General features: G+C 40.0%; 1 protein-coding gene across 1 annotated transcript in view; it reads left to right on the top strand.

Annotated features, from left to right (window-relative positions):
- Positions 1-1156: 1156 nt before the first annotated feature.
- The window catches only part of GARNL3 (GTPase activating Rap/RanGAP domain like 3), a 172118-nt gene continuing 151560 nt past the window's right edge, over positions 1157-21714 (top strand). Inside the window, exon 1 of the mRNA XM_067541634.1 lies at positions 1157-1185. The gene's annotated coding sequence lies outside the window, so the exon portion shown is untranslated. The remainder of the gene's footprint in view (positions 1186-21714) is intronic.

Genomic DNA, 21714 nt, shown 5'->3' with positions numbered 1-21714 from the left:
TTGGGTCACTTAATTGTAGATTGTATTTTGAAGGTGAGAGCACTGTGTTGGAGTTTGACTGTTGTCTATCCTGTGGCTGGGAGCGTGCCTCCCAACATGGATAGAAAGACTCAAACTAGCTATGCTTGACCTAACGCATTAAAGATAGCAGGGTGGATGTTGCAGCACAGGCAGTGGACTGGACTAGCTGCCTGAGTTCAAACTTGCCCAATTTCCAGCTTGTGTGGCTAGCCCATGCTGCCACTTGTGCTGTAATATCCATACTGCTATTTTTAGTGTGCTATCTCAAGTAGAGGTAGGGTTCATGTGTCCACCTGGGCTGAGAATGCAAGCTCTCAGCTGCACTGTAGATATACCCTGTGTGGCCAAAGCATGGCAAATCCTGCCTATGTAAAATAAAAAAAAGTCAGAACTTGATCTAATAAACTTTTCTCTCCAGGAGGACTGGCTGCTTCAAGGTGTTGCTAATGTGCTATAGAGCTTTTAATTAGAATGTTACCTGTTTGAATCTAGTCCAGATCAGTGGGAATTAAAAGTTGCTCTCATGTAATTTATGTTTGGTGAACCCAACATAACATGAGTTTGGCGGGGCTCAGTTGGAGCTCTAACATCATAAACTCGCCACCATGTTTTGTGCTAATTGGCAGATTCTTCAGAGAGATCTAGACTTGTATGGGTTTTGGAGATTAAACTACCTCTATTACCCCTAGAAAATCTCTTCTTCATTAAAATCAGATATAGAAGAAAAGTCAATACTGTATCCCAGAAATTGTATTGGGGATAGTAAAATAAGTGTGCACCCTAACTATTCCAAACTGCATAAAAATACACACAGGATTCATTTCATCCACCAGTGAAATTCAGCCACTACTGGTGTGAGTGCTGCAGATACTTAACAATATACAGCAACACTAAAAGAAGTAAAGACTATAAGCAATTTAAACTACAGAGTGAACTTAAGTAGGCAGTGTATGTAATTACTTTGTCACATATCACGTATTGTGTGAAAAGGCCGCAGCACACTGTTGTGGAGCAGACTGACTGGATGAAAGTTGCAGGCCGCTATCGTGGAATTCGGACTTGAGGCGGTCCGGCAGGGCCCTGGAAGTCATGTTTGTACTCCTCACACCACGCCAGAGCGCGCCTTTCAGCCGGGTGCCTGCCGCCTCAGAACTACAGATCCCAGTATGCACCGCGGGGGGTGGAGTCTGCGGGACAGGGCAGGGGCCTGACGGCTCTGTTCGCCGGGGTGGGAGGCGGTTTGGCGGGCAGTGATTGATGGTGGGGGGGGGGACTCAGAGTCCGGTCGGGTGGGTCCCACCGCTTCGGGGGTGGTCGGAATGTTCTCTGAGCGGCGAAGCCGCTGTTGGTCACTGCCCTCGGCTGAAGAGCCGGCTCCTGGTAGTGGAGTCGAAGGAATGAGCGGCGCGCAGCAGCTCCCATGGAGCTGAGTAGTGCTCAGGCTGCTTCTACGCGGCTTCTCAGCGTCGCCCAACGGTAACGGAAAACGGACGACGGAGCCGGCAGCCAGGCGGGCTCGGGGGTGGGGCCTCCCGCTGGGCTCGGGGCGTGGCCACAGCGCGCCGGGCTCGAATCCACTCCCGAGTCCCCGGCGGTGGGGGAGGGGAGGAGAGGGGGGTGTTCTGTAGGGCCGCTCTTCCCGCCTCAGAGAGGGGAGTTGAGGGCTCCCGTCTACCTCACTCTGGGGGGGAGCCGCGCGGAGGGTGTTGCTTGGGTGGGTAGGCCGGGGCGGGAAGGGTTACCTGTGAGGCTAGGCGTGGGGTGGAAAGGTTCTTTGGGGAGGGAGCGCTAAAAGAAGCCTCTGTTCCGCTGACAAATTTAGGAGATTTAAAATCATTAAGGGGTCGTGTTGGTCTGCTGCTGCTGGAACAGCATTCATTCAACAACTACTCTAGGCTGAGTTGGCCCAGCAAGGGGAAATCTGAAATTTAGCCTGGTGGGATTGGCGCTGGTTGCAGAGGGGGTAATGTATTAACTGGTCAGAGGCGAGGGTCTTCTTTTTTGTGTAGTGGGCAATGATTTGAAAAAGAGATTGAAACTGAGTCAGAAATGTAAAAATTATTAAGCAGTCCCTGTGGAAAGCTCTGGAACATGCCAGTGTGTTCCCACTGCACATTTATTTATATTATAGTGCCTGTAACTGTGCTTGGTTTCTCAATGAAACACTTAAAAGATGGGCTTAACATACACATAGAAATGTAGGACCAGTGAAGGGTACAGGTTACAGAGCTATGATTACACAGATATTCTTCTCTCCCTCTTCCTCTCAAAAACACCCGGCTGTGCTCTGCAGTGAAATCCTGTGGGATATAAAACCTTCAATAACTTTGGGCCAAGATTTAAAACAGAAACACATCCCAAATGTTAGATTTCTAAATGTATTTATGTTTAGGCATCTAAATATGTGGCTTGACTTTCAAAACGTTAAACATTTACTAGCTCCCATTGAAGCTACTGGACATTGCTGGGTGCTCATCACATTTGGAAATCAGGCCACATACTTCCTGAAACTTAATTTTTTAGAAGACTGACTTCAGGAATCTATTTTTGAAAATCTTGGTTTTGAACATAGAAATGCCAAACAATTTCACAGATTCAACAATAAATGGCCTTCCTAGTCTATCAGCAGCTCCACTGTCTACTATTGCTAGACTTTCCCTGTCTTGTGCCTTTCCACTCCCCCCACCCTTCCCCAGTTAGTATTAATTTGTATTACAGTAGCACCTAGAGACTCCAAGGTGTTTTGCACATGTGGGGGCTTGGGTGGATTATGCTAGATACTGTACATCCATAGTAAAAATGTTCCTGCTTTAGATTTACAATTTTAGGGCTTGGCTATATCAGAAAAGGTTTAGCAGTTTACAACAATTTTAAATTAACAGGTTAAGCTAAACTGATTGGAGTGAGGGTTAATCTAGTGTAAGTGTGTTTATGCTAGGAATTTGCACCAGTTTGACTAGATAGATTTGAAAACAATTGAAACAACTTTTCTAATGTAGACTAGGCCTATGTATAAGGAAGCTGTAATGGGGGTGTGTGAATCAAATTAAGGGGATGGGGAAATAAGAACAGTTAATAGTAATATGAGCACATTCTTGTGCACAGAGCTAGATTTATGAAAATCCATGAATATACAGATTTGGTTTATTATTTGTTGGCGGGTATGAGAATCCCTCCTGACCCCCTCATTATATTTACTCTTGGAATGAGACCGTGGTGATGGTGATAGTGGAAATACCAATTTACATAGAAAATCTAGAAGAATTTTTCCCCAGGTCATATTAGCTGGGACTTTGGTAGCTTTTTGCCTTCCTTTGCAGCATAGGATATGGTTTGCCTGCTGAATTTTAGGCATATCTCTCCTAATAGATTCTATGCCATTGTAAGGGCCTTGAGCATTCATGGTATCTTGGTCTCTCCCCATTCTGTCCTAGTGGGACACAATTTAGTCTCCTGAGGACTGAAATGTTTTAGTCTGACTAAAGTTTTTGGGTTTATTATAGAGGTATCTGTGTGAAAATTAATGGCATGTGGTGTACAGGAGGTCAAACTATGGGATTTAATGATCCCTTCTGGCCTTAAACTCTATGGAATTAGGAAGAGAGAGGAGTACCTGTCCCTCACAGACACCAAATAGATCCACATTAATTAAATATATGTGATCAGAAACTTATTAGCCAGAGGTCAGTTGTATGAGCTCTTTGTTAAAATTCTGCCCTTATATTGAAGGGAGGGTGGGGCATTTCCAGCTCGAAGGTGACTCCAGGGAATATGTTAATCCTGCCAGAGATGATTTGTCCTTGGCACTCATAAAATGCCTATGTCATAAACATATCATGACCTCAAAAGTTCTGCTTTTTGGACCTGTCAGAGCTAGAAGCAAGTGCACCATGTTTCACTGAAACCCAATAATTTTCTTGTCCCATGGTATAAGCTCTTGTTTACTAGTCATGATTGGTTGTGAGGCATGTGACCTTAAACTTGGTTCATGATTGCATGTTGTCTGTGCTATACTGTAGACAAGTGTATATCTGAAAGGAAATCACATATTTGTGAAATAGAGAACCATTGTGGCAGTCAGATTTTTAAGATGGCAAGCTGCTGTTTTAAGCTGATCAGATGTTTGTAATATTAGAGTAAATTCTGAGGAAATTGGATATGTGAGTAGAGTACAAATGAGATGGTTAAAGATGCTTGCTAAATGCAATGTATCGCGTTGCTCTGCAGTTTATTATATCAACACCGTCATCACAAATGTGTATGTATATTATATATTTAATAACATACAAATGTAATACAATTTTCTTCCTGATATATCTTAGTGATTTATTTTATTGCTTTGGTGATGTGACTACACTGTGAAAGCTTTCTTGGCATTCAGATTTTTTTTTTTTTTTTTTTCAATACCGTGCACTAGGGAAGACTTGTGGTTGAAAGGTCATTTTTGGATTCAGGGCCATTTTGTAATGAAATACTTGTATTTCTAAGTTTTGTGTGTATTCTTTTTTTGGGGCCACTTTGTGGTGTGTTAGCGCCTTCCTTACATGATTGTTCAGATTTTAGCTTTTTAAAAACGTTGTTATTTAGGATTCACTTGAAAACATAAGTTCAGTTACCTTTTTTAAAAAAAAGTTTGTTTTCCCTAATGCAGGATTTGGTGTTGCGTTTATTGATTGGGTTTTAGGCTGGGTGTTGTTTCCAGTTATAAACTTCAGTTATTTTATCTTTGTTTTTAAAGAAATGGTCTTTTACATGCATAGTGATTTGCATAAATAAAGATGGACAACGGCTAACTGTAGCTAGCAAAATGTAGGTAGGGGGGAAAAAAAGATTGACAAGGAGACAAGACAAAAAAGTGTGACAGTGAAATTTGTGGGTCTGTTTTTTTCCTTAGTATTCTCTGTAGGGCAAGTTGAGTAACTATTAAATTTTTATTTGGGAATATTTCAAAAGTATATTGGAAAGTTTGGTTTGTTTGTTTGTTTGAATTAGGTGTTCCAACCTTTATGATCAATATATATTGGGAGGGGGAAAAAAAGCCTGCTATATTACTGCAAAAGCCAGTAAATGTGCTTTATCACATGTGTATAGTTCACTCAAAATGTTCTATACATAATGAAGACTCGAGAACTTTATAAAGAGTCATTTCTTAACTGCTTCTTGGGTGGTCTTAAAAAGAGTCAATAGCTTAATGTACCTTTTACTCTGTAAATTGGCAATCATCATTTCTAGGGCTGCAAAGTCTTTCAATTTTCTAACCCATAGGCCCAGTTTCGATTTTGATCATACAGTATGGCTATTATATGATACAGTGAACCATCTGGGCTATGCTTTATTAGTTTTGAAGAGGCTGATTAGTTGTCTCCTCCCTCACCACCCAGCCATAGAATCCAATGTCAGAGATCTCCTCATAGCCTTTTAAAGTGTGTTTACGGATAGAAAAATGACTTGCTTGAATAAAAATAAGCACCTCCTTTCTCACAGATCTGCTTCTTGCTTATATTCAGAGTCAGGTGCTTACCATACTGATTGTTCACTGACAAATAACTTCATTAATGCAGAGTTAAGGTTGCCTAGTGGTATCTTATGCCAACCCAGAACACTCAGTTCAGCAAAACTCAAACTCCATATTTATTTATCAATATAGAGCATACATCACTATGGAATAAACACCAAGCTGGCTTCATTTTTTGGTTGTGGATCAACAGAATTTCTAACAAATTTCCAATTATGGAATCTTTACATGAAGGTGGGCAGTGATGCAGACCTTAACTGCACTGTAACTACCCCAATAATACACCCATTGAGCGGGGTCAAATTGCAGGGGGAAGGTGTTGGTGCTCTTCCATATTTCACCCACAAAATAAATTTTGCCCATGTGAGTCACCAAAATGAGACTCCACTCATGTGGACTGGAAAGAAAAAGGGAAGACATTCAGTACACACACAGCTTCCTATATTCCCCCACACTTTTGCCACAGAAAAACTGTCATGGCAAAGATGAGAAGATACTTAGAAGAAGAAACGGAAGGATGCTCCTTAATAACATATGGCTGAGTGTCCATTTAATGCATCTTTTAGCCAAAGACTTAAGTACGACTTCTCCAGGAATAAAAGAAAATGTTGTTGAAGTCGCAAAATACTTCCATAACAACCATTTTGCTTCACATCACTGAGCTTCAACAGACGTTGAAGAAAGAAATACCTCATCAGAAAGTTAAACTGCCAGCAATAAAGAAGTGAATGCATTAAGCACTAACTCCACCTCATTTTCTTGTGAACTTTCTCAACCCTAGATATAAAGGTAGATGCCTAACTTTTGAAGATGCTTTGCCATGGCATGGGCATCTCAAAATCACTCCTCAGTTATGCCAGTCATCGTAAATTTCAGGGCTGGAGCGGAACCATTTAAGCAGTACTTGTTTACTGATAATGTTTTGAACAAAGTCACTCCCCTGAATTGGTGGAAATCATTAGCCAGGCACCTTGAAACAGAGTTCCTTCAGTTGCCAAGCCAACTTTTCACAGCAGTAGCTTCCTCTGCAGGCACAGAGAGAATATTTTCATTGTTTGGTATTATTCACTTAAACCTAAGAAATCGACTGGAAGTTGAAAAAGCAGGAAAACTTGTATTTCTGTTTGTCTATGAATAGAAATGACGGGGAGAGTGGGGAAGATCAGAGCTAGTTGTAGAAGTTTTAAGGACAGCGTATGTTTAGTGTTGTGTTGACTTGTCTGTTAGAGTTAGGAAAATTTGAAAATTAAAAAAAAAAAAAAAAGGTTTGACAGTTGTCAGCTGGCAATTCAGGAAACTGTTGCAATTGCAAATGTGAAACATTTATGTAACATTTAAGATTTAGTTTAATAAAATATAAGCGCTATTGTGTGATTTAGTTCTTACCATTCATAATGTACTGCTGCTGCATCTGCAGCTTGATACATGTAATGAGTATTATGTATTATTTCCTAACTTGATTTTTATTAATTTATCTAAAAAATTACGCAAAGTATATCCTCCTAGATGTTTTAAAATGCCGTATTGAGTTGTAAATTAACATGTTTTAGTGATCAGATTTGCACCCATTTTTAAAGAAATATGTGAAAAAGTAACAATGATAAACTTGATTTAAATCAATGATTTTCTCTTGGTGATTTAAATCCATCCACCCTGATAAAAATCGATGATTTTTTTGCGTTTAAATCAGTTCTTTTTTTTAATTATATAATTTGAGTTTAAATTATAATTTTTCCTTTTTCAAAATCTGTTTATCATGAAGTTGGAATTTAATACAAAATATGTTAAGGCCTAAACTACTTATAATGATCTTCTATCAAAAACTTTAAGTTAAAGTCTGCTTTTCTATATAAAGAAAGTTTCCACACCCACCCTCCGCCCCCGAGTCTAACTTTAGAAGTCAAGCTTTATAAATATGGGCATGGTAGGTCATGTATTGTATTATTGGGTTGATTGTGTGGCGGCCCTAGGGGCTGTGCTATTGGGTGCAAGACACTGGCAAAGTCATCACAGGTAGTGGTGTCTCCTGGAGTCAGAGGCCAAGTCCCATCAGGTAACTCATCAGGATCATCCACAGAGCTTATCGGGGTGATGGCGTGTCAGCATCCTCTTTTAAAGCTTCTCCCATCCTGAACTCTGAGTCAGTTCTCAAATTATGAATATTTATGACTACAGCCACAAGGGAAATTTACTCTCCAGCTCATGAAAAATACCGATCTGCCCAGTAACTACCAGCCCTTGCTTCTGGGTCTTTTGTGGCTTTTTAAGTAAATGGTCTTACTCTGACTCTTTGCATACATACACAGACAGAGATAGAAACAAACAGAGGGGCAGTTGAGAAATTAATGGATTTCTGTCTCTAAACTAATAAAATATTTCAGTGCAAAAGGCATATGTGTTAGAAGAGCAGAAGTTTTGGATTGTTAGTTCTTTTGTTTTTCTCAGAGTTTGGGTGGGATGGGGTAGGACACGGGAGTTATGTAATGAGAGAAAGAGAAGTGTGCGCAACCAGAAAGGAGCAATATTGGTGTCAAAGCAGGACAGGGTGGGAAGAAGGGACATCATTCTTCAGAGAGCAGCCTCTAGTCTTGAGTTCAACCCCTAGAAACTGGAGGACAAAACCATGGCTGCACATTATATTTAAAAAAAAAAAAAAAAGGACCCTATTTGGGAATATATTCGAGAAATTTTTGTACCTCTGGGTAAAAAGGAGCATGTGACAAATGTAAACAGTGCAAAAAAGAGATGCAATGCCTGGTTGTCAGAATGAAACAACATTCTGTAAAATGTTCCTCAGAAGGCAGTGACCTTGAAGATGATGAAGTGGACGTGTCTGAATAATCTTGCTCAACAGGTTAGTAAATTTATTTTTGCACCATTCTTATGGACTGCCTACCATGATTTACTATGCTAGTAAATTATAATTTAGATCAGCGGTTCTCAACCTTTTTTTCCCCGAGTACCACTCAGGCCAGGTACAGTCGGGTCAAGTACCACTTGACCCGACTGTACCTGACCTGAGAACCACTCGGGGAAAAAAAAGGGAGGGGACTTGCGTCGGGGTTTCATGGCGGCGGCGGGAGGGATTTCTGGCGGGGCTTCGCGGCAGCGGGGAGAGATGGGCGGCAGGGTTTCGCGGCGAAAACAATACCCCCCGCCGAAACCCTTCCGCCGTTTCCACATTTTCGGCGGCAGAGTTTCGCAGGGGTGGGTGGGAGGGCCCGTTCAGCGGTGCGCATACCACCCAGACGTCCGGTAAGTACCACCCAGTTGAGAACCGCTGATTTAGATTATTGCAGTAAATTTGTTTTTAGTGGATTATTTATTAATTTCAAAATGTTTCTGTTCAAAATATGATTGATATGTTTGAGAGTATTTATCAACTACATTTTTACTGTTACTGCTGGACTTCTGACATGCATTTTTTATTGCTCAGTATAATCAAACATCCTAGGTGAAGATTACCTATTTAAAAGTAAAGTTTTTATTATGCATTTATGAATTTCAGCATTTACATTTTTTTCAAGCTGTTTGGTAATATGTTACTAGAGATAAAGATTTAAATAATCCTTATGATTTAGTAATTATTTTCCTTATAAAACTGGGTTTAGAAGAATAATTAGAATATAATTTTAAAAGTGGCACAATAGCTGTGGTAGAAGAAATCTTTTATTTACAATCTTACTTTTTTTTTAAAAGCAGTGCACTGAGTAATAGTGAGTGACTTTTTTTAAAAGCATTTTGTTTCAGGGGTTATGAACGTCCATCCTCTCTAATGTCTACAATTTCAGAGTCATCTGCTGGTACCACCAGCAGTGCTGCAACTAAACGTGTCAGTGAAGTGTGTATGTAGGTATGTATATATATATATTAGACGTTCTTCATCATCCAGGGAAATAATGCATGGGTTTGTAATCAGGACCAGCAAGAGTCTGTAGATGAAAAGATTGGTTGGTTCATTTATGCAACAAATTCTCCCTTTCATCTTGTTCAGAACGAATATATAATTGACATGATTCAATCATTACAATAAGACTGCACTTTACCCTGCAGAACACATTGCAGGAAGGTTGTTGAATGGAGTGTATGAAAAGGAAAGAATAGTGTGAAAAAAACATTGATAGACAACCCCATCTTCTGTTGTCATACAAGCACATATTACTGGTTCATTGTGTACATTGTTCCACCATGAAGACTCAGATTAAAAATTTTCTATCTGACAGAAACAATTGATGCATCAGGAAATGGCCATACAATAGAATACTTGAAATAAATGGCAGTAAAAGCTATAACAAAGTAGTAAAAAAAAATCAAGTGCCAAGTGCATAGCTTTATCACACACAACGATGCCAATATATGAGATGACTAAACCTAAAAGATAATGAAGAGAACCTGAAATGTATAACATATGGGTGCAGTGCTCATTTGATGCATCTTTTAGCTGAAGACTTAAGTCCAACTCCAGAAAAAAAGGAAAATGTTGTTGAAATAGCAAAATACATCCATAACGAACACTTTGCTTCAGCTTCACTGAAGAATTCAGGAAGATTCAAATTAATTTGCCCCCAAGATGTGTGAAGGAATTCAGTGGTTCACTGTTTTGAGCTTTTTATTAAGAACTGGCCTCTTGTGATGACAGTTGGTGAAGAAAATCAACAAAACGGATGGAACTATCACAGCCAAATTAGTCAACATTGGATTAAAGAAAATGTGAGAGAGATGCAGAACGTACTTTGAAACCTATTTCCACAGCCTTGGACAAACTGCAGAAAGATTACTGCTGTATTGCTGATGCTGTTGAAATTTGGAAGGAACTTCAAGAGATGTTGGAGAAAGAAATACCCAATAGCAAAGTTAAATTGCAGGCAGTAAAGAGGTGGATGGATTAAGCACTTACTCCACCTCATCATCTTGCCAGTATTTTCAACCCGAAGTATCAGCGTACGTGCCTAACTGCTGAAGAAGATGCTGCTATGACTTGGGCATCTAATAATCACCCATCAGTCATGCCAACAGTAATAAATTTCAGGGCTGAAGCTGAACTATTTGAGCAGTATACGTTATCTGATGAGGTTTTAAAGAAAGTTGCACCATTGAACTTGTCAGTCACCAGCTAAGCACTTGGAACCAGAGTTTGTTGAAGTACTAACTCAGCTTTTAACAGCAGTAGCCTCTTCTGCAGGCACAGAGAGAATATTTTCTTCATTTGTACTAATTAATTCAACTTGATAAATTGCTTGGGAGTTGAAAAGCAGGAAACTTGTCTTTCTCTTCCAGTCTGTCAGTACAAACGAGGAGGGAAGGGATGAGATCTACTTGTTTTAAAAGTTTGAAGGACAGCCTAAGTAATTTAGGAGACTCTTATTTTAAAGAGATTTAGGTGACTAGGAACTTAAGCTCCAGTCACTTTCTTTTAACCATATTTGATAATTTTCCTAGACTGACCTGAAATAATCCATTTAATTCACTGACTACAATTAATCCTTTTGTTTTAATAAATGTACTTGTAAATGTGAATTTTTTTATAAGAAAAGTTCATGTATCCAATACATTTATGGTTGTTTTGTTTAATAAAAATACATTTTATATGCTGTTTTGTGTGTGTAATAAAATTCCAGTTACCATCCTAATGCAGCTTAACACAGATCATGGGCGAAAAGTTAATTATCTAGTAAATAAGCAATATATCATTCACCATTTTCTAACATATTAAAATGTACAATTAATAAGAATCTGAAAACATTAAGCTTTATAATTGCTTAAATAACCATATATAGTTTTTGCTATCTAGGAGGGCACACTATAAGATGTTCCAAATCTAGTGTAAAGGCTTTATTTAGTTGTAAATCAATACATTTTAATGGCTGTATCAGCCAATGAGAATGCACCTCTTGAGAAAATAACTGAAGTACAAATGGAAAAGCTAATTAAAGTTGATTTAAATCAAGTCTATCTACTTGGTGAATTAGATATTATTTAAATCGCTAATTTAAATCACCTTGATTTACATCAGTCTACCGTGATCAGGAATGAAACAGCTTCTGCAGGAAAGACTGAGGCAGACCCGCCTCAGAATATCACGTAGTCCAGTGGCTAGGGCATGCACTTGAGAAATGGCAGGTTGCTGTTCAAATCCCTTCTGTCTCTCAAATGGAGAGGGTCTCGAACTAGGGGGTATTCCACATTCCAGGTGAGCACACTTATCAGTAGGCAAATAGTTATGAGGGAGGTCATTGTCCTTCTACCTCTTACAAAAATGCTATAGATGCCTAACACCAAGAAAGGGCTTCCATCTGAGAATCCCACACACAAGGAGGTGCTCCTCTGCAGCCTGGATTTAGGTTTCTGTCTCCAAGTGAGTGGGATTTAGCACATACCCTTTGGCTTGGCATCTCCCACTGCCTAGCTTAGGCGAGGAACTGCCTAGCGTGTTGTCTTTTGTGAACCCCATTTTGAGGTTCCCCATCTCTCCGCATTCATTGTGTAGGGAACCTTGGTGCTGAACTCAGACTTCGTGAATCCCAGTGATTTTTCTAGGCATCTAAAAGTTGGTGGTGGCAACACTTAGCATTAACATGCCAAAGTTCCATTGTGAATCTAGCCCGAAGCTTGGCCTGCTTTCGATGGGCATGGAAAACAATTGATCAACGTCCTCTTTAACAACCTTTTATAGAATTGAAGACTATCAACCTTCTCTTCTTTAAACTAATCATATCCAATTTGTTCAACCTTTCCTCATAAGTCACATTTTCTAAATCTTTTATAACAGTTTTTGCTCTCCTCTGAACTTTATTCAGTTTGTTCCCATCTGTAATAAAATGGGGTGCCCAAAACTGGACGCCGAGTTCCCCAGCTGAGGCCTCACAAGTGCTGAGTAGCGCAGAACATTTATCTCCTGTCTTACATATGACACTCCTATTAATACAGCCCAAAATTACATTTGCCTTTTTAGCTGCAGCATCGCATTGTTGACTTACATTCCGTTTGTGATCCACTATGCCCCTGGATATTTTTATGCAGTTACTCTGCATTTTGTGTTTGTGAATTTGATTTTTTTTTTCCTTTGCAAGTATAGTTCTTTGCATTTGTCTTTACTGAATGTAATCTGATTGATTTCAAACCAGTTCTTCAATTTATCAAGATAATTTTGCATTCTAATCCTGTCCTCTGAAGTACTCGCAACCCCTTCCAGCTCAGTGTCCTCAACAAATTTAATAAGCATATGCTCCATTCCACTGCCCAAGTCATTAATAAAAATATTGAGTAATGTAGGACCCCACTGCATATGTCTTCCCAGCTTGACTGTGAACCATTGACAACTACTCTTGAAGTACAGTCTTTCAACTTGTTGTGCACTCGGTAATTTCATCTGAACCATATTTTCCTAGTTTGCTTAGGATAATGTCATGTGGGACAATGTCAAAAAGCCCTAATTAAAGTTCAGGTATATCACAACTACTGTTTCCCCCATCCACAACGTTGGTTATCCTGTCAGAGAAGGAAATTAGATTAGCTTGGCATGGCATTTTTTCTTGACAAATCCATGTTGGCTATTACTTTTACCACCTTATTATCCTCCAGATTTGAACTGTGGAATCAAAGAATTGATCATAAAATTGATTAATAGAATGCCTGGTCTGAAACTGGTCATAGAAGGCCTGGCCTGAAGTTGTAGCCTGAAACTGAAACAGAAGGCCCAGGCTAAGCCATAAACAGAATGCCTCAACTGAACCACACCCGAGAGGCAAGTCTCTGTTATGAGCCTTAAGCCTTATTGAAGTCTGAACAGACTTCACCTGTTTTGATAAGTACCAGTACCTGCCCCCCTTTGTCTTACTGGCCCCATAGAGACTTACTCCATACAAATTAGCATTTGAACAAGTATTGTGTCACCACCCATCTTCAGGTGTTAGCCAGGGTCCCTGAAAACCTGATTGTATAATCAAGTGACGCATTGGGCGTTCCTGTGAGGGTGTCTGGTGTGCCCCACTGTGCATTGTGATTGTCTTTCTGTTAAGTATAAACTGTTAATCAAATTCACTATACGATCAACATGTAAATGAACCTAAGCAACCCCTATATAAGTCTTTTGTATCTGGTAGCCAGGGGAAGTACATGTGCCCAGCATCCAGACATGCTGCTTGACTTCCCTATAGCCACCTGGGTTTTCCCTATGGCTATAGTATTCCCCATAGCTATGGTTATGTGATTGTGTGTGTCACAATTAAAGCTGCACCCGATCCAACTCTAAAATGTAGCAGTGTGATTCTTTTCCATGACAGAACAAATGGATTGTTTTATAATTTGTTCAGGTATTTTAGTATCAAAGTTATGCTGACTGGTCTATAATTCCTTTCCCCCTTTTTGATGATGTTCACTGTTTTGCCCTTCTCCAGACCTCTGAGACCTCACCTGTCCTCCATGAGATATTGAAGATAATAGCTAATGGTTTAGAGATTGCTTTGGCTAGTTCCTTAAGTACTCAAGGATGAATTTCATCCAATCCTGCCAACTTGAATTCATGTTACTTATCTAAATATTCTTTAACCTGTTATTTCCCTATTCTGTCTTGTTTTCCTTTTCTCTTGTTAATATTAACATGTTATGCATCTGGTCACAATTAACCTTTTTATTGAAGACTGAAGCAAAATAACTAAACTTTTCAGCCTCTTCTGTCATCCAGTATTTGTCCTCCTTCCCTCTTCAGAAATGGACAGACACTTTCCTTCATCATTCTCTTACTTCTAATGTGTTTATAGAACCTCTTCTTATTGGCTTATGTTCCTTGCTAGTTGTAAATCACTTTGTGCCTTAGCCTGATTTGTCTCTACATGCTTGTGGTGGTGTTTTATAGTCATTCATAGGAATTTGTCTTTATTTTCACTTTTTGTATGATTCCTTTTTGATTTTCAGGTCATTTAAAGGGTCCTCGTGCAGCCAAATGGGTCTCTTACTATATTCTCTTTTCTTCACACTGGAATAGTTTGCTGTTTGTGCCTTTTAATATTGTTCCTTGTAGAAACTGGCCGGACTCCTGAACTCCATTTGTCTATGATTTCCCACCCCATCACAACTTATAACTATTGTTTTTCAAACTTAATACAACACCCACTCATCAATAAGTACTCCTTACATTTGATTTAGAAGCTTCAAAGTTGAACAGTTTTTGAGTTAGCTGTATGAAAGCAAAGACGATCAGATTGTTTTGAAGTGGGAATTTTTTCCCTTATTTTAGAGGGACTCATAACTTCGAAATGTCTAAAGAGACTTCCTTCAAGCTATCCAAGTCACCTCTGGGCAGAGACCAAGCATGGAAAATTTAATTCAAACATGATTATGGTGGAAGGAAGCTATTTTGCAATCTTTAGTGGATGCTATGAAGCACCTGATGTAATAATGTTAAATAACCTTTGGTATGGTATTTGTGGAAAGTGCTGTACTGATATTCCTTAGGGTGTGAAATTATCTATGGCTCTGATACAAACCAGTTAGTGGCAGAGCCAGGTTACCCCATGCCACCTCCTGTTGAAGTGCATTGCCCCTGTTCTCTAGACATTATCTTGCAGGATGAGGTTCATCCTCCATGGTCACATTCAGTTTTTGGCCTCTCTTCTGAGACTACCCATAGGAAGTGTGCAAAGTGTAATGGTGGTTTTTGCAATGAGGACAACTTTGGAAATTAGGAAGCGGACTAAAGCCATCAGCTCATTCAACAAAGGCTATCAAACAGCTGTCAATTTTAACTGTTTGTAGCTATTATTGAGCTGGGCTGGATTCAAATTAATGACCTAGTGGGTGAAAGACTTTAGGTCTCATTGCCAACTGTTTGAGTCATTCAGTGCCTTAGCATGTGGTCCAAGTAGATAGACACACGTAAGGTAAATGTACAGCAAGAGAATGGGATGTTGTAGGTAGCAATATTACTAGATACCAACAAAGGCAAAATCTCTTTAAATTGTAGGGTTTTAATTTTCATACCAACTTAAAAAGCTGTTTTTAATGTAGAGAAATACCTCAGAGAAGAGTCACATGCCTTTCCCACTATGCACCTCTTTTATCTTAAAGCTCTTGTGAGAAACTGTTTCAGAAATAGTTACAGGGTATCACAGAATTTAAAGATGGAAAGTATTAAGCCCTAGATTGTAAAGGTAGTTAGGTGTTGCTGCGCTCAGTATTATGACATCTAACTGATTTAGGTGCCTACATCTCCTTTTCAAAAGGGATTTAGGCACCTAAGAGTTGATGGTAAGCAGATTCCTAAGTGCCTAAATTGCTTTTGAAAATGAAATATGGGCTCCTAGTAAGGAGTTGCAACGCTGAACACAGCAATGCTTAACTACCTTTAACAGTCTGGGCCCAAATCATCTGGTCCTACCCCTTGCCAGTGTCAGAATATTTTACAGAGTACCTTTACTGCTTGGACCTTTGTCCAGTCTAATTGTAATGGCAGTGTGGCCTCCACTTTCTGTTGGAGTCTATTCCACAGGTACTTAAAGTATGCTGTCAGGAAGACTCTCCTTGATGAACATCCTGTATTTTTTCATTTTCTTCCTTTATTCTCACTTGCTCCACCTTTAGTAAGCTAATTAATTATCTTCCTTTTGTGTGTATACCTGTTATACCCAAGACCTTCAGTCATCACTTACCTTACCTACTCATATTTCACTTTTCAGTCTTCCCTCATAATTTAGTTTCTAAACCCTTTTATATGTTAGCACAATTAATTCCAGTTTGTCATTGTCTCTGGTAATGAGCTGCTCAGAACTGAGCACACTACTCTAGTTGCAATTTCACTAGTACTGTGTGAAGGAGGACTATTGGACCCAATGTTGCGTTGGGCTTTTTGCTGTCATGTTATATTAGCATGTAATTCACTAAACACTATCACAGCTAGTTCTTGTTGTTAGTTGTTAGTGTAGGCTCCGTGCATGTGTCCCTGTGTAGGTGCTGTCCCAGCTCTGCACAGGTAACCGAGACGGCACTCACAATCGAATGAATTGACGTGACCATGGATTAGCTGAGCAACGAAGGCACCCGGGCCAGGTTTATTGCAGTTAAAAGCACAATGAGAAGTGAACTACAGAGTATCTACAGGTCTACTTCAAATATGAGTTCTCTGTTACAATGGACTCAGCACAACTTAATGGCGGGACTTTCCGTTATCCCCGTGGCCAGACAACATCGTTCCCTCTGACACCCTCTTTTATACATTGTTACAGATAATTTCGTTCTGCCCCCTTTGACGTAGGTAGTTGCCACCCTCTTGACGTAGTCTAATACCACCCTTTACCACAAATTGGATGTTTCGGGCAAAACAACTCTATTTATCCCCTTATCAGACATTTCTGTCCATCAAAGTGTCATGGGGTCAGGTTGCCTTTTTTATCTCTTTGGTGCTAGGATGTCCTGGTACCTTCAGCACCTGCTATATATTTTTAGTAATATTTTGATATTAGTAATATTTTTGAAATATATGTGTTTGCACTATCAGCTTTTTCTCCGTGCCAGTTTCAGTAAGGTTGTAAGTTCACAGTCTGACTCCTGTTAACTTGGCTTTTTCCACTTAGGCCTTATGCCTTAGCCTGTTCTGCTAAGTTTCAGGCCTCATGCTCTCACTTTCTACTACAGTTCTCAGTGAGCACTGTTACTTTATTGGTTTCTTTCCCCTCAATGTGTGTTTTTAGTTTAACCATTTTGATGCTGTAGGAAAATGCCTCTCTCGGCATCATTAGGGTGCACCTGGTAATGTTCAGCAGCACTGGAAATTGCTGACTGAACCAGCTAAGTTGTTTAATAGTGAAGGGGCTAAAGACCTCTACTCCCTTTCATTTGTAACACTTCTGTCCTGCATCAGCTAGGCACCAGACATGTAAAAGTTGATGAGTACAGATGCAAAAATTAGTTTCAGCGTATATATGTGAATACCTTAGAGAGACTCTTTCCGAGCTCCATGGAAGAGTGTTCTAGTTTGAGAGTTGATTCACAAGCTGACTTTTTCCTTTGTTTCACACATTTTGAGATGAATAATTCTAGAAAGTATTGAATTTTAATTTTTTTATCTCAGCCTATATACTTTTTTTGTTCTTCTAAGAGTATAACTAGTCAGTAATGCTCTTTGCAGTGCTGTTTAACTGGTTTTAATGTTACCAATGTTATCAACACCTCTGATTTATATCTCTAGCAGCACTTGAAAGACTGTCTGCTTTTTCTCTTGTTAAAGCAACATCTTAACTGTATTTCTTCATCTGCTCAAAGATGGAACTCACTTGGAATTTCAGAGCAGGAGAACAACACACATCCATCTTGACCACTGTTTGCTTAAAATTCCACCCACAACACTGACAGTGATAAATGTCCATCCAAGCAGAATTGCTCCTACATTGGTTTCCAAGGCAACTAGCACACCCAGCCACAGGAATGGAGAAAAGAGCAAAGGAATGACAGAGAGAAATGGGAGAGAGCAAAAGTTGCACAGAAAGAAAATGCCAGCATTTCCATGATTACTTACAGTACTAAAAAAAAAACCAAACAAACAGACAAAACAAAAAAAAAACACAGAGAGCACTCTTTGAACCACGGGATAAAATTCTCTATTCCTGGTCCCAAACTCAAATCAAACTTTTTGTGTATTTGGAAAGTTCAGGTTGGTGGTTTTCTAACCTGTTTTTAGTGCATTAGCAGTTTCTAGGTTTGGCCTGGACATGCCAAAATACCACTTGAAATTCTCTCCCCTCCCCTCTCTTTGTGGTGGTTTTAACCCAGACAAAAACACAGGGTTCTTGAAGTCTTGTAAAAATTTGTTTTGATGAGATTAGAATTTCAACATCATTTGATATTTCACATATGTTCGGGAGCTTTTAGTTCTAGACAGATAAAGATTAGGAAAGATTCTTGTTTTGACCTTTTTAAAAAAAAGTTGCCCTTTGGGAGTATTTCTGGTGCTGTAAGGATAGCCTAAGAATTTAGGGCAAAACCGTTGAGTCAGATCTATCCATTTTTCTGTCTGAAAATGATGTGAGTTTGAGGTTAAGAGCTTCAGGGATGCTTCATGCAGCAAAATGTGCTAAAGTCCAAATCTGCAAATTTCTTTTATTCAGACAGTGAAAAGATGGGAAGAGGGTGGTTTAATTATAGAGGCATTTTCAGCATAATGCACAGCTTGCAGAAATTCTTGCATCAAAACCCAATTAAATTGGAAGTGTAAGAACATAGGGTGAAGGGGAGGATATGAGGAGAAAAAGTTGCTCAGAATGCTTAGTGGCTGAGTGAGATGAGCTCTCTTTGAGTATAACTGTATTAGCTGTATTTATTTGTAGTTCAGCTATAACAGTGAGAAGTATTTAGAAGTGGTCATAGGTGGGGTCTCCTTCAGGTGTGCAAGATTAACCTACTTAAAGTAGAGTAACTTGCATTAAGCATTCTTTTGTAACATGGAGCCAAATTCCAGCATGTTTGTTTATTTTATTTTTCCAAGTCATACATCCCTTTTTTTATCCCCCCATTAAAAAGAAAAAAAAAAACCCAGCCTGATGCAGATACCAAGGATGGACCTATGAGTTATAAGCAACTGAAAACAGTTTAAAACAATTTTAACAACCCTTAACTGACATTGCTACTGTGCTACATAGAGTGTAATGTTTTTCAAGACATGAATGCATCATTCCATGTACAGCTCCATCGGAGCTGTGTAGAGAGGGCTTATAACTTTTCAGATCCATAAAGCCACTGATATTGCAGCCCCAAATTGCAACAGTTTCAATCTTTTACCTTTCTCTCTCCATCTATACATCTTTCCATGCTTCTAATAACTTTCTTTACCTATATCTGGACCACCTCTGTTTCTGCTATATTTGTTGCAATAAGGTGATCAGAAGTCTAGGTGAGGGTGTGCAATTTACATAATAGCATTATAATCTATCCCAATCTTAATGTATCCTAACATTTTAGACTGCTGTGGCATGCTGAACAGAGGATTTTTATTGAGCTGTCTGCAATGATGCCCACACAGGTGGCTTTCCAGAGTGGTTACGGTTAAGTTAGAACCAGTAATGTATATGCATAGTTAAAATTTTTCTTTTTCATGTGCATTACTTTGTATTTGTCAATAGTGTATTTCAACTACCATCGTGCTACTTTTTATCTCATTAAGCTAGCTTCTTAAGATACCTCTGAAGTTCCTCAATCTTCTCTTGTCTTGACTAGTATTTATTTTGGTTGTCTCTTGCCTCTCTTTTTCCACTTCCAGCACACACCTTTTTCTGTGAGTAATGTCCCTGCGGCTTTGATTGGAGATTTCTCATAGCAGTATCTGTTCGGCCAGCACATGATAATAGTCAGCCTCATGCCCCATGCTGTTGTTGTATAGTGCTGCATGGTGAACTGCTCTCAGTTCCTTCTCAACCTCCTCAGCCTGAATTGGAGATCTGGCAGTTATCCCTGTTGAGATTTCTTCAATTTTGTCCTTATTTCTTATTCTAGTAGTTAGTCGACAGCTCTTAGCATTAATGTAATTAGTTAGTATGTAGTAGTAGCTTTATCCTCCTAGTTTTAAAAAGAACCCCCCCCCCCCCCCCCATATTTATATAGATATTAGTTAGTAGTTCTTGTTGCTGGGAGGTTTTGCGAAGTTCTCCCAGCTTCAGATGCTGTTGTGCTGGGAGGCTATCCTGGTAAGCGATGGCTACTCCTGCTGCATCCATTGCCTTGAGGAATCGCATGTTGCCCAGGAGCATCTCTTATGTCTGGTGCTGAAATCCAGAGCCAGAAAAAACAGGGAGATAAAACTTCTTCTCCTCATGATAGAGTGCTCTATGCTCAGCTTTGGACCTAGGCCAGGGGACCCCATCTGTATGCTAATCTTCGAGCAAATCTACTGCCTCCATGATATTGGAGCCCCACTCCTCCAGGACATATAAGAGGAAGACACTAGACTCCTTTCATAAGTCCTCCAATGACCATGCTCTGGGCTTCCCAGGTAGGGAATCTACCTCTAAAAAGCTGAGCTTGTTGGTGTCTTCAGCCACTTCAGCACCATCTGCTCTTCAGTCAGGTACCCACAAGGGTGCTGGTTTTTTAGATATCCAGGGCATCACTAGACCGAAAGACTGCAAGGCCTTGGGCCCGGAGAGATCATCGGTACTATTAGCAGACTGAGGTGGCAAGAAGAGCTCTTCCTCTGTTTCCTGGGTACTGAAGAAGCCTGCTCAGGCACTGACCGCACTTCCCTTTAAGTGCCCAGGACCCATGGTAATATCAGAGCCCTCGGCCACAATCACCCTGATGCAGACCACAGACTCCATATTCACAGTGCACACAGTATCACGGGTTCTGTTTTCCGCTGTATCTGGCTATATCTGAGATGTCCAAGTCTCCGCTGCTCGACTCCAACGTACTGTCAGGACTGAGAACATTGCCTGAAGTTCACCCAGTGTAGACAGTTGCACCTCTGATTTCTCCAGGCGCTCCACCATTCCAGAGTGAGTTTTAGGAAGAGGATTCTGATGAAGGCCTTGCCTCACTATCTCAGGTATCAATTCAGGGTTCTCTCCCTCATTCCTATAGAGGCCCCTTTCCAGAAATCTGAGTCTATAGCTACTTGTGCCACAAGACTGCAATCAACATCTTGCTGGTATGAGCCCTATAGGAGCCACTGCCTCTTATGCTTTATGTGCACCACCTCCTTGGCTATACTGGGACCCTTGGGTGGCCTGTCACCAACAATTCTCCGTGGCATTGAGCACGACTCATGGCAGAGAGGCAACCTGCATCACCTACTCCCTTTAGGAGACCTGACCCTCAAGAAGAATCCTTTTAGGAGCAGGAAGCTAGAGCCAATGAAGAGTTCTCTCCTGTGGCCAACATATCTTCATCTCCGGATGAAGCTGTCTGCCTTCTCCTCCATCCTTGATGGATGATTTTAAACAATTCCAGAGAACTGCTAATTCCTTGCAGATCCCTCTCTAAGAGGTTAAAGAACCTCCTCATAAGCTGCTTGATATCCTTCATTCACCCTCATCAGCCCAGATAGCTTTGCCTGTCAATGAAGCCTTTCTGGACCCAGTGAAGATAGTCTGGCACACTCCAGCTACCATTCTGCCTACATGCAAGAGAACAGATAAAAAATGTTACATTCCACCAAAGGACTCAGGATTTTTATTTTCTCATCTTCCACCTAATTC

The sequence above is a fragment of the Emydura macquarii genome, unplaced genomic scaffold (assembly GCF_026122565.2).
Source record: "Emydura macquarii macquarii isolate MOO-44397 ecotype Brisbane River unplaced genomic scaffold, CSIRO-AGI_Emac_v2 contig_691, whole genome shotgun sequence".
NCBI lineage: Eukaryota > Metazoa > Chordata > Testudines > Chelidae > Emydura > Emydura macquarii.
This window is presented reverse-complemented; position numbering and strand designations above follow the sequence as displayed.